The sequence below is a fragment of the Lissotriton vulgaris genome, chromosome 12, assembly GCF_964263255.1.
Source record: "Lissotriton vulgaris chromosome 12, aLisVul1.2, whole genome shotgun sequence".
NCBI classification, from domain to species: domain Eukaryota; kingdom Metazoa; phylum Chordata; class Amphibia; order Caudata; family Salamandridae; genus Lissotriton; species Lissotriton vulgaris.
In genome coordinates this window covers 307,728,360-307,747,244 of record NC_141700.1, presented here as the reverse complement: position 1 = coordinate 307,747,244, position 18,885 = coordinate 307,728,360, and positions in this window count along the sequence as shown.

Here is an 18,885-nt window from a genome sequence, read left to right as displayed (position 1 = left end):
TGTTTCTATGTTGTTGGCTGTACCATGTAATTGCTGCGCACTAGCTTTTTAAATAACGGCATCAGCTCTTAGCAACTTGCCATGTGATCAAGCTTTGTGGAAAGCGAAACGCGTAATGGCGGCTGGCTTGCTGGAGGAAATAAAGCACCTTGATTAAAGCACTAAATCCTGGGTCTGCTCTTTCATCTTGTTGGATTTGGGCTGGGGCGGCTGCCTCGAGTCGACTGGCGAATTTACTGATATATATATATATCTATATATATATATATTACCTACTGGCGGTCGCCAGTAGGTAGTTATAGTTAGGATTTTTTTCAATGTTAAATCTCAAAATTCTATTTGGAATAACTTTGGCACCGGTTGACGAATCTGCCTGAAAATTTCCTGAAAATGGCCTCGTCGAGCTCCGGGTCTTCCTTGAAAGTTTGGGGGGGATACGTCAAGCGGGGGCCGAGATAAAAGGGGGGTCCCAAAACGCGTTTTCTCCATGTTAATTTCCATAGGGCGGTCGATTTCACTTTTAGCTCGAACGGCTGAATGGATTTCCATCAAACTTGGCAAAATTGTAGGGACTGGTAGCCCGATGTGCCTTTGCTATGTCTCAAGATATGTGCTCCAGTGGATTTTGAGTAATTTAGGTTCAAAAAAATATATATATCTATAGGCGCTCTCCGGTGCGCGCACCGGAGTGCGCTCCTGGTGCGACACGCGACTTGCGCGCAGAAAGCTGATTGGCTCTTGGGTGTCTGTAAACATTCTAAACAGTCTTGAGCGGCCGCCATCTTGTGTCTCGGTAAAATCGAGACACAAGGGGTTTGAAAAAAAAAGGGGCAAATGACCATAAGGGGGAAGAGTAGACCCCCTCTGACCCCCTAGGTTTGATGTGGGGGCTAAAATAGGGTCCTGCGGGGCATTAAATGTATTTTTTTTTTTTTCGTTTTGCGCGGGGGAAGCGCATGGTACGCGCACCGGGGAGCGAAGCACGGGGAAAATCCAGGACCATATTTATGAAGGCCTTGCGCTGCCAGTTTTGCGCCGCCTGTGTGTCAATTTTTGTGACGCACCAGCGGTGTAAAAAAATGCGCATTGTTACGCTATATTTAAAAAGTGACGCATCTATCTAGATGCGTCACTTTTTAAATATAGTGCAACGAGGCACATTTTTTTACACTGCTGGTGCGATGCGTCACTTTTCTGTGCGCACTCCTTATGACATTCCAGATGTGTCATATTTAATGTATGACGAATCATGTTGCAAGGAGTTACAGATACGTCAGTATTTCTGACATATCTGTAAACATAAAAGTGACGCGAGGCAGGCGCAAGATTTTGACGCAACAGCATCCTAAAAGTGATGCAGAGAAATCTCATAGATTTCAGTACGTCGTTATTACCAAGCTTTTTGCGGGGAATGCCCCCTCTGCATACATTATACCTGACGCAGATATAATGTGGCGCAGAGTTTTAAAAAGTGACCCATGTACCTAGATGCGTCACTTTTTAAAAATAGCGTCAGGTATAATGCATGCAGAGGGGGTGTTCCCCCGCAAAAAGCTTGGTAATAACGACGCAGTGACATCTTTGAGATTTCACTGCGTCACTTTTAGGATGCTGTTGCGTCAAAATCTTGCGCCTGCTTCACAGCAGACCTTTCACATGGTGCTTTTTCCATGTGAAAGGACACATTACTGGAGTTGCGTCACTTTTGTGACGCACTCCAGCAATGCGTTACTTGGAATGTCATAAGGAGTGCGCACAGAAAAGTGACGCATCGCACCAGTGGTGTAAAAAAATGCGCCTCGTTGCGCTATATTTAAAAAGTGACGCATCTAGGTAGATGGGTCACTTTTTAAAATCCTGCGCCACATTATATCTGCGTCAGGTATAATGCATGCAGAGGGGGTGTTCCCCCGCAAAAAGCTTTGTAATAGCGACGCAGTGAAATCTTTGAGATTTCACTGCGTCACTTTTAGGATGCTGTTGCGTCAAAATCTTGCGCCTGCTTCACAGCAGACCTTTCACATGGTGCTTTTTCCATGTGAAAGGACACATTACTGGAGTTGCGTCACTTTTGTGACGCACTCCAGCAAAGCGTTACTTTTGTGTTTACAGATACGTCAGAAATACTGACATATCTGTAACTCCTTGCGAATTGATAAGTCATAAATTAAATATGACATATCTGGAATGTCATAAGGAGTGCGCACAGAAAAGTGACGCATCGTACCAGTGGTGTAAAAAAATGCGCCTCGTTGCGCTATATTTAAAAAGTGACGCGTCTAGGTAGATGGGTCACTTTTTAAAATCCTGCGCCACATTATATCTGCGTCAGGTATAATGCATGCAGAGGGGGTGTTCCCCCGCAAAAAGCTTTGTAATAGCGACGCAGTGAAATCTTTGAGATTTCACTGCGTCACTTTTAGGATGCTGTTGCGTCAAAATCTTGCGCCTGCTTCACAGCAGACCTTTCACATGGTGCTTTTTCCATGTGAAAGGACACATTACTGGAGTTGCGTCACTTTTGTGACGCACTCCAGCAATGCGTTACTTTTGTGTTTACAGATACGTCAGAAATACTGACATATCTGTAACTCCTTGCGAATTGATTAGTCATATATTAAATATGACATATCTGGAATGTCATAAGGAGTGCGTCCAGAAAAGTGACGCATCGCTGTTTTCACGTAGCGATGCGTCACTTTTCAGAAATGAGGCCTCCAGTTTATTCACTGTGTCACCTCTACGACCCTTTCTTGCGTCAATACGTCCCTTTTGCATACATTACACCTGACGTAGGAATAATGTGGCACAGGGGTTTACAAAGTGATGTATTTACCAAGGAACACCACTTTGTAAATATGAATAAATAAGGTGCATTTTTTATTGGAATGTTGTGTCACAAAAAGTGATGCTTTGGTGGCGTTAAAGTGACGCTTGGCTTCATAAATGAGGCCTTCTACTTTCAACTCCAGCAATGCATCTTTTCTTACCCTTCCACACCCCTCCTTTTCAACATTTTCTTTGAATATCAACATTCCCCATATTCATTCTTCTTCTCATAACTTTCTTTTCTAACACTCACCTTCTTTCAGTCCTCCTACTTCACTTCTTTTTTCCTCTCATACCTTTCTGTTCTTTCTTACTCATTCTCCTTTCAATTATCAATGCACTATATTTCACTTACTCTTTATTTTTTTAAGAATATAGCTCTTTGATGAGAATTGGAGGTAGTTCTGAAAATAACTTTTGGTTTTCTTCTTTTAACTGAACAGGAACAAAAACAGGGAATGGAAACTGCTCAACAGGAGCAAAAAGAACAAAAAAAATTAGGGGTGGAAAGGGCAGCGATGATTTTCTAATGCTCGAACCATGAGCTGGACACTTTGTTCTCCAAAGGTAAGTAGTTGATTGCAGTATCTGCATCTGAGGACACCATGGTTAAAAGCAGGTTGTATGTTTGGCACCTGCTCCTGCGATTGCCCTCTCCCAGAAGAAGTTGCTCCTCCGGTTGATGTAGAGGCCCCATCTCTGGGAACCTCTTGTGCCAGAGCCCTGACACTTTCCCGGGCAAAATTCTGGGGGTGCCTCCTCTCCACATGTCGGATCATCGTAAAGTTCCCAAAAGAGTACTTTTTTGGGGGGTCACCCCGTGACAGGACCTGTTTGCAGATCCTGCACTCCACTTTTGGTGCATTCACCTTCTTCTGGTCAGCTGGAATCTTAAAAAATTTCCATATGAAATGTTCCTTCACCTTTGGGGTAGGAGGCTCTTCATTGATGAACTCAGGTTCATCCTCACTGCTGGATTCTCTGGCAGCCATGGTAAATCACGAAAGATCCAGGTGCAAAAAACAGGTCTTTCAGTCACAAAAGTGAAAGAAGAAGTGAAGGAAATGGGTGGGGATTTCATTCATTGTAAAAAAAACTGTTAGCAACCAATGAAAAGTGTTATTTTAGGGTCACATGACCCGACGCGTTTACGCTGCGCGCTCCGGAGCACTTCCGGGTGCGTTTACGCAGAGCGATCGTAGGCGCTTCCGGGGCGCAAACGTGGCGCGATCGAAGGCGCTTCTGGGTGCTTTTACGCGGCGCGAACGTAGGCGCTTCCGAGGGCACTAACGTTGCGCGCCGAAGTGACGTCATCAAACTTTTACAGAAATGCATAATCATTTTCCTTATAAAAAAAAACTGATTTTATTTGTATGGTATGAAATGTTTTGCATTATTATTAACTTTTCATTCATATTTTTTTTCACGAACGACAGTAGCGCTCTGGGTGCGCTTTCAGGTGAGCTCACCGGAAAGCTTACCGGAGAGCTTAGCTGAAAGCTTCCCTGAGCGCGCACCCACAGCGCAAAAAAAAAAAATTCTATAAAAAAAAAATTAATACTTACAAAAAAACAGCAAATTGTAAAAAAAAAAAAAAGGTTAGAAACTCGATATGGAAAGGAATTAGCATTTAAAAAACCTATGAAATTCACTGAAAAAACCATAGGTTTCACACCAGTTATATTTAGGAATTAGCATTTAAAAAACCTATTAAATTCACTGAAAAAAACATAGGTTTCACACCAGTGTTATAGTTAGCTGGAAATTTTACTGATATAAAACCATTGAAATTCCCACGTTATAGTTAGTCGGACTCACTATAACTTGCGCGTGCAATGCACTGCTGATGACATCACATATTACATCACTCATGACATGGTCAGTGACATCACTCATGACATCACTGATGACATCACTCATGACATCACTGATGACATCGTCCAGTGAATGTGTGTCTTTCTGAAAAATAAATATATTTTATATATGTATATGTTAAGGTCGATGGAAGAATAAATGTTTAAATAAGTGTCTAAATGGATGTTTTTTTAAAAAAATTGATTGGTTAACTGGCTTATTAAGTGTATCTTAGTGAATACATATATTAGCGAGTAATGTTTAAATATTTAAATATATGTATCAGTGTTTTACTTTGTGTATAAGTGGCTGCATGGGTTGGTGAGTAGCTACATGTGTGTGTATATGGGTTATTAGATGTTTTTTTAGTATCAGTATGAGTGTCTGTATGGTTTGGTGGGGCTGTTACTTAGCACATAGATGCATGAATGACTGACTCACTGTTTGTATGTGTTTTGAAGACAGCATTTGTGTAGGATTGTATGGGTGGATGAGTGTGTATATGTGTGTGTTAGAGAGTGAATGCCTCTCTCACTAGTGTCTTTATGAGTAACTACATATGTTTTAATCTTGTATATATGAGAATTGATGTATATAAGTAAGTATATGTGAGAGTGAGAGATTGAAAGAGTTCCTGTTTAAATAAGTATGTGTTTCTATAAGTGATTGTTTAAGAGAGTAAGTATGTGTAAGTTTCCTTAGAAGTAATGTGCTAATGTGTGTATAGTTTTACATGCAAATAAATGGATGTTTATTAGTTTATTTGCATGTGTGAGTATATGTGTGAGCAACTTTTTGATGACTGTCGGTGTGTAACAGGATGAATAGGGGTATCACTACGTATGATTGAGTGAGTATATGTATGAGTGAATACATAAAACTGTTGGTGAATGTGTGAATTTGTATATAGATGGTGAAATTACTGAATTGGTTGTTGTAACTGGTATGGGTATATCCACTTTTTTGTTAATGTTAGTTTCTATTTTTGAATATGTGTTTCAAAGGTTACTTTACAGTGAAAGGTGGTCTGTCACTGTGTCACAAGGATGGTGTCATCAGTGATGTCATGAGTGATGTCACTGACCATGTCATGAGTGATGTAATATGCGATGTAATCAGCAGTGCATTGCACGCGCAAGTTATAGTGAGTCCGACTAACTATAACGTGGGAATTTCAATGGTTTTATATCAGTAAAATTTCCAGCTAACTATAACTGGTGTGAAACCTATGGTTTTTTCAGTGAATTTAATAGGTTTTTTAAATGCTAATTCCTAACTATAACTGGTGTGAAACCTATGGTTTTTTCAGTGAATATATATATATATATATATATTCAATGAAAAAACCATAGGTTATAGTCCATATATAGTTAGGAATTTGCATTTACAAAACCTTATTTTACTCGCATAAAACCATTGAAATTCCATATATAGTTAGATGCGCTAACTATATATCGCGCACCCGCAATCCACTGCTGATGATGTCACATATTACATCATTCATGACATGGTCAGTGACATCACTGATGACATCACTGATGACATCTCAAATGACATCTCAAATGACATCACTGATGACATCTCAAATGACATCACTGATGACATCACTGATGACATCTCATTTGACATGACTGATGACATCACTGATGATATCATTCATGTGATAATACGATGAACCTCTTCAGACTCTAATATAACCTTAGATACAATCAGTGTAAACAGACACTCACAGACTGTCACTCATCCATGGAGTTACTCACACACCTAGTCAGTTATGCAAAGAATCAATCACACCTCCATTTCCTCAACTATACAGTTATACAAACTTTACTTATTCAAACATATACTAACACATATTTACTCTCTTATACAATCCCTGATACAAGTTCACAATGATCCATACAGCCACTCACACATTCACTGGCTCTTATGCACAGTTATTTATATATGTCAACTCTCACATGTACTGTGTTTTACATATGTACTTACTTTGACATGTAGCACTGAGATATCCATTCACTCACCAATACACTCATGCACACAGTCAACCGCCCATACAGCTTTTTCCACATGCACTTTTGAAACCATACATCTAGTGAATCAACTGCTCAGACATCTATGCACAGAGTCATACACCTCCCAGCCACCCACACACACACTCAGCCTCCCATTCAAATACTTGGGCAACCAATCAATAACCCATATAGTTACTCATATAGCTACTTATCAACACATGCAACAGTTTACAGAACAACAGACATAATGATGCGCAAATTAAGACAGTTTAGTCACTTACTCATGCACTCAGTGAGACACATTTAAACACTCTCTCATACAGTCAGTCATGCACCTACTAAATCCTTCATCCAGACACTTATACATCCACTCATTCTTCAATATGTAAGACATATTTTAAGTTTACAGAAACATACAGTCACTGGGTGTTGTCATCAGTGATGTCATCAGTGATGTCACTGACCAAGTCATGAATGATGTAATATGTGACATCATCAGCAGTGGATTGCGGGTGCGCGATATATAGTTAGCGCATCTAACTATATATGGAATTTCAATGGTTTTATGCGAGTAAAATAAGGTTTTGTAAATGCAAATTCCTAACTATATATGGACTATAACCTGTGGTTTTTTCATTGAATTTCAATGGTTTTTTGAAAGCTAATATTTCTATCTATAAAATGTATTCTTCTTTAAATCATAAAATATATTGTACATGTTTTCTTATACATTTTTTTTTTTAAAAAAAATTTGTTCCGCTCCTAGTCCGCGAACTGGTCAGCTTCCCGTTAGCGGAATTCAAAGCCGCGACTTGGTACGCGAGCCGGTAATCGTTGCTTAAGCGTAACTGTTACGTTATCATGACGTTTTGCGTTGTCGCGTAATACGTTTTCCGACGCGCCAAGTTAGCGGACCCGGAAGCGGATTGGATAGCGGCGCAAAGCGCGAAACGTAAAGACAGCAGGTCATGTGACTCGATAATAACACTTTTCATTAGTTCATTTCACTTTTAGTTTCCTAATGATGTAATACTAGGTCATGTGATCTAAAATTAACACTTTTCATTGGTTTAGAACTTTGGCTTTTCCCAAATGATGAAAACCCCTCCTTCTTTCCTCACTCTGACTTTCATCTTGGTGAGAGAAAGACCTTTGTACAATCCAGAGAAATGGCTTCTGTTGTTGCTTCTGGTAGTGTTCCTCCACCACCACCTCCACCTCCTCATGGAAAAAAAGGACCACCTACTCAACCAATCTTTCCACAAGAGGAAGATCAGGAAGAGGAGGAAAAACCTGAATATTTGCCAGAGGAGCCCAGGAGGTACAACCGGAAGGAAAATTTCATATGGCAATTTTTTAAAATGCCACCAGGGCAAAAGAAAGTGAACGCTAGGTATGTCTTTTGCCGAATCTGTGATGATCGTCTTTCTAGAGGCACGGATAAAAAATATAGTTATGGGAATTTCACTATGCACAGACACATGAGCAGGTGGCACCCAAATAACTATAGTGCAGCTCAGCTTCGAGACGAACAACAGAATTCACCAGCAATAGCCAGAAGATCGGTTGTGCCAGAAATAACGGGACCTGAAGCAAGGGAGCTGATCCCAAATATTCAAATGGACATGGGGGAAGTCAAACAAGTTTGTATGAGGTGCAATCAAACATTATGCTACCGCGAAAGTAGTATAACTCTTATCATTAGAGCCATCAAAAATCATGTATGTCCAAAACGCCCCCAAAAATAAATTCTTCTTTTTTTTGTTGCTCCTGTTGAGCCCTCTTCGATGAATCATTTTTGTTTCCCCCCCTCCCCCCCAAAAATTAAAAAAAATACAAAATGTTCAGAAAAAAACAAAAAAATATAAAAAATGTTCAGAAAACTAATAAAAAAAATTTAAAACAACAAAAACAAAAAAAAAGTTCTTTTCAGAACTACCTCCCCATTATTAAAAAAAATTGGTAGAATTCTTTGAACTCTGCCAAGCTCTATTTCTATTAGTTCGCTCCCAGTTCGCTATCCGGTACGCGAACTTTGAGCGCACCAAAAATTTTTTTTTTAAAAAAAGGAACAGTAAGTATAAGGAAAGAAAACAGACAGCTATGTTACTATAAAGATAGCTATAGGGAGTAAAGAAAAGATACTGTGACCCGCAATTCACTTCTGATCATGTCATATATTACACTATTTTTCACATAGTCAGTGACATCATCAGCAGTGGATTGCGAGTAACAGTTTTTTTTGTTTACGTCCTATAGCTCTCTTTTTTGTAACATAACTGTCTGTTTCCTATCCTTAAACTTACTGTTCGTTTTTTTAACGAGATAACAGATATGCCCAATTATTACATCATTCATAACATAGTCAGTGACATCATCAGCAGTGGAATGCAGGTTAAAAAAGTAGAAAACATTTACCTTATAATTCTTGTTAATTTTTAACGAAAATTTTTCATACATTCAATCTGTAAAAGAGAGAACAAACATTTCCAAAAATATTAAAACATGTATTTAAAAATTAGAAAAAAGAAGGGAAAAGGTTCAAGAAGAAACACTTTTTAAACAACTTTGAAACTTATATAAACCTCTACTTCTCTACGACCCCTACACAATCCTAAATATATTTATTTTCAACAAACAGTATCTTCATGCTGATGAAATGAGGCCTATTTTGAAATATGATGCTTCTTTTGCATTGCTTATGTCTCACAATCGTGATGCCATAACAGCGCAAAAGAGATGTGAAACCATCATAAAATTGTGTCTAACATTTAAAATGATTATTTTAGGACGCAAATAAGATGTGTGCTTTCAAGAGCTTTCTTTGAGGTGAGGCCTCTTTTCTTTTTTAAAAAAAAAACAGTACCCAGAAGTACAGCACTATAAGCATTAAAATGGACACTTACAGAAGACTCAGCTTACCCATATGTACCTCACATTTCTAAATGTATATCATAAGTACAAAAACGATAACATTAATTATACATGTTAAATGGTTTATTTTTGCTGTTCTCAGAATGTATCAAATTTCACTTAAATCAGTGACTTGAAGGTATTCATCATATAACAGCGGGGAAAAAAAAACACAATCAAAATGACTGTGTTTAAAAAACCCATACAACCAAAGAAATCTGATTTCAAAACTCCTTAAAATTGACTTACTTTCAATGACGTCGAATGATCTCCCATAAACAGCATCCACTCTGTTGTGCTATAAATATTTTCAGCCCGCTACTTTCTGAAAGAAAACCTCCATCGATACGTAAAATATGTTACATAGAAAAAAATACTTCTCTCATTCTATCACATGTTTCCACTAGGCCAAATCATGTTGCCGCAATTCGCAAGTCTTATATTTCTTCCAATCAAATCCCGACATTTTCTATTTACGCAACTTTCAAAAATAAAATATTTGAGATTATTTTCACAATCCTGGACTACTAATATCTTACTCTTCTTTGTCACTCATGTTCTCCTTTTCCTATGACACTGATACTGCTTACTATGAAGCAGACCTACTTGCATCAGGTTTATATAGTTGGATTTTTAATCTAGACAGCATTGCAGACTTACATTCCCTCTACTTAAAATTTTGGTTTTAAAAACACCAGGTAAGAATTTTTAAGGTCAAACGGCAATTTTTTTTTGAAAGTTACAACGGAATCATTACAGAATGACCAGCCGTTTCCAGACTTTAAGTAAGCTGTATAATGTCCTGATGTTGTTGATGGACCTTCATGATAGATAATTGCTACAGTTACAAAAGTCCTCCCTGATATTGACAGCTGAGAAGCCACAACATTTTTTATTAAAGTTGACAATTTTGATCCATCAGGCCTACATCGTTGGATCATTAAAATGACATACTGGCTATATCTACGTATAAATAATGTTGACATCATATCACATTTACATTGGCTACACTCCATGTTGTGATCCGCTGCATTTACTAGCTTATTAAAGGAGACTGATTTACTGTCTGGCAAAGTTAAATATATAAATCTTTCTGAGTCTACACTAGTAGTACTTGATACCATACAGTTCTCGCAGTCATGCTGCCATTGATAAGAAAGCCCAAACAGGTGATCTACATCTACACCCTCATCTTGCAATACATCAAGCATATACATTAAAAACTCCTGACAATCTTGCTGATTATTTTCAGAGAAGTCTGTTTGACCTGAACATTCATCTAACAGATAACGAACTTCAGACACACTTTCTACTTTTGTTCGATCAGTGCTACATTTCTCTAACACAGAATTCAACAAGCAGCATAAACTTTGCTCCGAATTGAACACAATCTGTTCTTTTAAACTCTCTAGTGAAAAGAGAACATTAACCACTACATTTGCATAGCAGTTGACACCAGAACTGTTTTCAAATTGAAAACCGACAACATCTTCAACAGAATCCACTTTCTTTCTGCTAACAACTTTCGGTTCATTGACTTTTAGTCTTTTTGCAACAACCTCCCTACTATTACTGATATTTCTACGTTTCTGGCCTACCACACGTTTCTCAAACAAAGGATATTGAGGCAAATGTGGCGCATACTCTCTTCTTAACCTATTGTATTCCTTAACACAATCTAGATCCGCACAAATGTTTGTGACATCACAGTCAATCAAGTACAATCCCGATAAAGTTCTAACTCGTGACAATGCCACATATGCCATACCCTCCTTGAACACAGAACTGCCAATATTCACCAATGCACAGTCTACACTTAAACCTTGCGATTTATGGATTGTCACCGCATATGCCAAGCAAACAGGAAACTGTTTATGGCGAACATATAAGTCTTTAACAAGCAAAAACCTAGCAGAACAACGACCAATTTGCTGTACTTCCTCAATGCCATCAAATTTAATTCTTAAAAATTCGATTCCATCTCTATTTTTGTATTTCTCCAAATCAACAACATTACCCATTGATCCATTTACTAGACCTCTTTCTACATGTAAATTCCTTCTCAAAATGATTCGGCAATTTAAACACACATTCAAAGTCTTTTCAAAACCCGCTGTTTTAGATATAGTCTTCTCTAATGAATCCAATTTTGATTTCAAATTGTCTGACAAAATAATTGTTGATCCCATGTGCTCTAATTTGTCGATAGCTTCAAGTTTCACAATCTCTTGCTTTTCTAAATTCAACATTTTATTGTTGAAGATGGCACATTCTGCAAGAGTTGGCATGAGACATATCCCGGACTTCTTCTCAGTAATTTTCTGAAAAATATTCTCAGGCACAATCTCTTGTTTGGGATATAAATTTGACAGTAATCGTGCATTTAAAGCTTCTCTCCCATGCTCGGTCACTTTTCCAATTCTAATGTCTTGTAGAATATTCTTGTAATCTTCATCCTTTGCCTGACGCATATTTTCATGCAGTTCTGCATAATTGAAGTTTAACCATATATTGACGTTGCCAATGCTCCCTAGGCACTTCCTGGTATCTTCATGTGTGAGTATTTTGAACACAGGTTGAGCTTTTACTGGTGTCAGCTGCAGAAGATCTCCAAAAACAATGATGTGTTTGCCACCAAATAACACATCATATTCAGTTTTAAGTACTTCTTGCATTCTCAAATGCACAAAGGCAAGCATGACATTGGAAACCATGCTTACTTCGTCAATGATAAGTAGTTTCATTTTCCTCAAGACTCTTGAAACTTCACAGCAAGCATCTCCAGATAACTTGTTGTATTGTAATTTGTTGTCATGCTCCACCGGCAGCATCAGTAGACGATGCAAAGTAATACCTTTAATGTTATGTGCTGCCAGTCCAGTAGGAGCGGTGACAACACAAGACAGCGATGACTTAGTCCTTTCCTGCAAATAACAAGAAATTGCTTTAATGAGGAAACTCTTTCCAGTTCCCGCTTCTCCACTCACGTACAGTCGGACAGGCTTCAACGACGTACATGAGCACTCTTTCTTCTCATGACTTAATCCGTGCTCAATTTCCTTGGTAACTTCATCATATATTTTCCTCTGCTCAACGTTGAGTTGTTTTTCCAAGTCTTCTAAGTTAACTGAATCCTCCTGAGCATGTGCCATGGCTCTTTCCACTTCATTCATAGCAGTGGCAGCTTCATTTTCGATAATAGGTCCTCCAAGTGGATCTTGACTCAATGAAACAGAACTCTGACTGTCCTGAGAACTGTCTCTGGCAATCTCGGCTGCAATCGTTGCTTCCTGCTCAATTTCCAAAGTTAGCATTTCTTGATATTTAGGAAAAGCAGGACATTCTATGGACTCCTTGGCTGCATTAAAAGAGTCTTAGTAACAGAGGAAATCTCCAAGCAGTTCCTCTTCTGCACGCCAAGGCTTGAAAAGTTGCAAAAGTGCGAAATAGAAAAACTCCTTTCTTTCTGGAGATTCACCACTCAATTTTCGATGGTTTACTAATTGGCATTTTCTTTGCTTGACCAGGCATCCCTCACTTCCAATTACAGCATACACTCCTTTCTCAATATCTTCTTTGATGTTCCTCTTGAATATATAATTTTGGAGAACCTCATATAGACAAACATTCTCAAGGTGACTGCTTCGATTTGGATAATATGTATCCAACATGTTGGTCTTCAAAATGTCGGTACTGTTTGGCTCCTTTTCCGCCAAATACTCAATTTCCCGGACAGGTTTTAGAACTCGATTTCGCGTTGCAGCAAGACCAAGACTCGCCCAAACGATACTCCTAGATTTGGCATAGAGACTTGCTGAAGACAATCGATCTGAACATTCGTAAGCTCCGATTTCTCGATGCGACAACATCTTCAGACTGAAACTATACAATTTCTTGCTGAGGCTCTTTTCATGGGATATGTCCTCCCACATATCCTTAAGTTCTGTCTTTTCTTTTTTGGTGATGTAAGATGTCACATACCGAGCCACAGCCATGCAGTTGTCACCCACAAACTGTATATCCATGTTAGCATTCCACATGGACAAAATCACTGGGTTGTAGTCATTGATGTACCGTTCCTTTTCAAATTGTATGTATTTTTGGGGGATTTCCTCGTCACATTATGTCGTAGTGAAGACATCAAACTGTTCACTTTTCCTTTAGAAATCACCGGCCGTGGAAAGTTGAAACGACATTTGGTGTAGAACTTGTCCTTGTTTCTGAATTTACGACGACAGTACTTTCCACAACGATGGCTTTGGAAACGTAGAACTTGTTCTCTTAGGCTTTTCTTCTCCGTTGCATTTGGAACAGCACACGTAGAATACTGTTCTATGAAATTCATCACTAAGTCATCGGGATCTGTTCCAAATTTAGGAGCATCCTTGATCCACAACAACATATGTATATGAGGAGCACCTCTTGCTTGGTACTCCTTTCTCCAAAAGAAATCCAACACCTCTCCAAGAGGTGGATTCTTCTTATTTGTGATGAAAGACATCATAGCTTCAAATTTATGATTGAAGTACCTGCATACATTCACAGGATCCAAAGAACACAGTTCTCCAGGTGTCTTGAATTCAATGTTTTCAATATTTCCATTTGCTTCTCGTAGAAATTCAAGTAAGTCTTCCCAGCCATACTCGGCACAGCTCAGAGTGAGGAACCATGTCGGAGTTCCTAAGTTCCTCAGCATACATTTTAAATCACCATGACGACAATACCAATACTCATTAGTACCACGCTGACACGCCATGAGATTAATTAAGTGAGAATCCAAAATACTATCTTGGACATTAACTTTATGCATAAAGTCTCTTGCCGAGATATTTCGCATCTGTATACCACTTTTCAAGATGTGGTTCACTGCATATGACAGTCCAGACAGATCGCTTTCAAACAGGAGATGAAACAAATAGGGAATGCATTGACGAAACCTAGGATCTTCTCCATACAATCTTAAAGTCCGGTATTCAGACGCAGGAATTTGATGAGATCGCTCATCATATCTTCCTCCTCGACCTGTAGGAAATAGCTGTGGGAAACACCGAGCTTCCAAACTTTCCTCCCAAACACTAATGGGACTCCCTTTGGCTTGTTTCATTTGAAACAACTCAATAGCATTCCCCATGACTTCCTTGGAATGCAATGGATGAACACTATAATGTTCATATATTTCTTCACTTTTAGAGGCCTCTACTTTCTCAATTTGCCCAGCACACAAATCGCTATCCTCTTCATCACTTACTTCCTCTTCTGCAACATACACATTCTTATAATACTTATTATTTTTCTTCAAATACACTGTTGCCTTTTTGACTTTCCTAACATCCACTAAATCTTGCCATATTTTCTTATTCTTTGTCGGAACCCCATTAACCAAGATAACCAGAGGTTCCTCTTCCACTTCTTCCACTCCAATTGTGTTAATGTTTTTATTCAAATCTAAAGGCAAATAAACAACTCTTCCCTTTAATCCTCTCTGTAAATCTGCTGGAGGCAACTTCCCTGTCTTTGGCTCCATTCTTACAATAGCCTGAAAGGGATGAATACTTTGAATCAAAATAGATTCATAAGTATTTAAATCCTTCAATTCAGAAGGAATCTCAACCAATTCAAGATTATTATGAACTGCCCTAGCAGGCATCTGGTTTTGGTTTAATTTATTACAACAATAAGTACACACACGTTGATCCGATCCCAAATCAAAATAATTTTCTACCATCAAGTATGTGGCAAAATCCTTCCATTCACTATTATTTTCCCTTTCACTTTTTGCATATAAATCCACTACCTTAGTCTGATTCTTATAATAAGTACGTCGACAACAAACACAAGTGAAATTAGGCCTCTCACTTGATTTCATCTGAAACGTGGCAATTTCCTTCTGAAAATTATCTGTACTGTAAACCTGTACATTATCTTCCACATTACTCTCTACTTCAGGGTCAATTTGAACATTCTCATCTTTACTACTAAAGTAACAAAACTCAATTTCTTCACAAATATTCTTCACATCTATTTCCGAACCATGCAAAAGAGCAGCACATAATTGTTTAAGCATAATTGCTGGACTCTTTGCATAATACAACATTCTCACTAATTTTCTCACTTTATTATGATGCACTGCTAGCATCCTGAAATGATGAAAAACACTCTGGCATACTCTCCTGGAAAGACAAGCCAGTGAATGACCACGCAAACCTGTTATTTGTCTCACTCTGCAAGGATCTAAATCTTGCAACAACTTCATTTTCTGCTTCAAACTTTTCTTATTAAATGTCCGTATAAAATCACAAAGCAAATTGATGGAAACCTGTCGCACACTGCAAATAGAACTACACTTCCAAATGTACACAGGAGCCTTAGGACGTCTTCCTAAAACCTCATCACTTTGCGCCTCTTTTGTGTCTGTTGTCACAAGTTTTTCTTTTTCAACTGGACAACCATCCTTCACTTCATAAGCTCGACCACTGGTGTCAACTGCAAACATCAAATCATTATCCTGAAAATAACTCTCCTCATTAAAAAATGCCTCAGAACTTGAACTATGCATCCATTCTCCGGAAAAAACTTCACAAAAGTTGCTACGATTTACTACTCTCTTCCATCTACTGTTTGTTTTAAAATCAGAAATTACCTTGCTTAGTTTCCTAATTCTATTGATTACCAAAATAAACAACTTTCGCTTAATTTCAAAAGCATGATCAATAATTTTCTCGACATTTTTCTTCTTCTTATAAAATGCCACTTTCTGTTTGCATTTCTTAATATTTCTTAATAAATTAACTATTATCCGATTACGGAACATTCGTTGTCGAATGTCCCTAAACTGTTCTTTCCTTCTACTATCATGCACAGAGTTATCTCTTCCTCTACCAGTTACATTTTTCATGGGTCTTTTCTTTCCATTTAAATTACTCTTCTTTTTCTGAACTGAAACATTTTGGCGAGAAATATTTTTTTTACTACAAATATTTTTTAAGAAAGACTTGGTGCTCTTACCCGGAGCTTTCTTGGTGTTTTGATAAGTATTTAGGGAAGAGGACTGCTGCAATAAAACATCACCGTACTGTCTTTGACGTTTTCGAGCCTTTATAATTCTATTTTTGGAAGGCATTTTCCAAACTATGAAAGAATCTGCAGTTGAATCTGTTGAAAAATATAATAGAAAAATGTTAATAACCACTATTACCAAACAGTAAATAAATAACAGTCATCAAAAACTTAATGCCCTTCTTATTATTTAACATAGCAAATCAAGGCATATGACTGAGTATGATGTTATTTTTCTTTTTTAAATGGAAAGCGTTCTTCATGGTGCAAGTTTCTTGTAAATACGCTCCCACCTGCGAAAAGGAACTTAGCAATGCAAAGCTGCTTGGGTCCCCAGTGTCTGTCAACATTCTAAACAGTCCGGAGCGGCCGCCATCTTATCTCTCGGTAGGATCGAGAGAGAAGAAAAGGTGAAAAACAAAGGGGAAATTTGATAAAATGGGGTAAAGTATACCCCAGTTGACCCCCTAGGAATGTTGTTGGAATTTTTTAAAGGGTCCCCTGAGGAAAATAAAGAAATATATATTTTTCACGATAGAACCGCTTCCCAAACACCGAGCTGGTCCGCAAACTGCACGAGAATACGCCATTTTGTGCGTCGTTTTAATTAAATTACTAGGAATAAGGAGGTGCGGGAGACGTATCCTATTTCCTTATATTTTCTGAGAGTGCCTGAGGAGTCTGATATATGTTGATACATGTGTTCCAGCGACTGTGCGTGAGCTTTTTTTAAATTCTTGCTGCGTGACGTCTGTTAACGTTCGATTCGAAGGAAATCAGGAACTGTTGACCACCAATTTCTCAGTACGATAAAATCTTTTGAAATATATTATCAAGCCTGTGCGCTAAAATTATCGCCGATAAAGCGGCGACAATGGGCTTGATAATATACTCTGTGAAATTCCAATCGAAGCCCATTTTACATGTCTTCACATCTAGCATGTACTTCGATTGGAAATCCATAGAGCATATTATCAAGCCCATTATCGCCGCTTTATCGGTCGTTTTCGGCTGATAAAGCGGCGATAATTGAAGCGCACAGGCTTGATAAAATACCACATTGTTATAAATGAATCCTTATTGAGACACAATGTCTGCGCCAATTTGCCTTTTTTACAATGCCACAATTTTGTCGTGCACGGTAGCCATTTTACATGCCAGGCTGGTCTCAGCCTATCACCTAGCCCTGCGAATGTAGGGAAATATTATCAAACCTGTACACTAAAATCTATTTCTATATCACTACAGACAAAGCCACAATTTAAAAACACAGCTTTCTTCATCATTTTCTCCTTAGCGATAAAAAGCGGTAGCAATGCATGAAAATCACGCTGAAAAGTCAGCGATATTCATGCATTATCCTGCAAATGCTCTTAGCCATGTTATCCACCTCCTATTGGATAACATGGCTAAGAACTGCTCGCAAATGCGAAAAAAAACGGTCGCAATGCATGAATATCACGCTGAAAAGTCAGCGATATTCATGCATTATCCTGCAAATGCTCTTAGCCATGTTATCCACCACCCATTGAATAACATGACTAAATACTGCTCAGAGCCCCATGAGGAACGCTTTCCATTTAAAAGAGAAAACATATCATCATAGAAAAGAATCGTTTTTAAACACAGCATATAAATCAATTGTATACCTGCATTCAAGAGGAAATGACTGAAAATGTCCTTGAGACACACGAAAGCGTTTTCTGGAATACCCTAGCACCATTTTTCCGACATTATTAACATGGCTATGTAACTCCCATAATCAAAATCTAAATTTGCCAAGCGCAGGTGAGAACGTATTTACAAGACACTTGCCCCATGAGGAATGCTTTCCATTTAAAAATGAAAAAATAACATCAAAGACACTCAAATGCCTTATAAATATGACCCAAAACAACCTATGAAACTCTAACAGTACATATCCAAAATTTAATTGTTTTCAAAATGGTTTTTAAAAACAACATATCTGTTTCAGCTTACATAAAAGACCATGGAATGCGCTTCATATACAACAATACCTTGAGTTACTACATGCCGGAATCCTACACCGAATATGCAAATACAATTTCTCAAAGAAACAAAATCTATTTCTATATCACTATAGACAAAGCCACAGTTTTAAAAACACAGCTTTCTTCATCATTTTCTCCTTAAATCATTCTATTCTATATCTAAAATAAATAAATCTTTTCTCACCTTAGCAAATACTTTTTGAGTT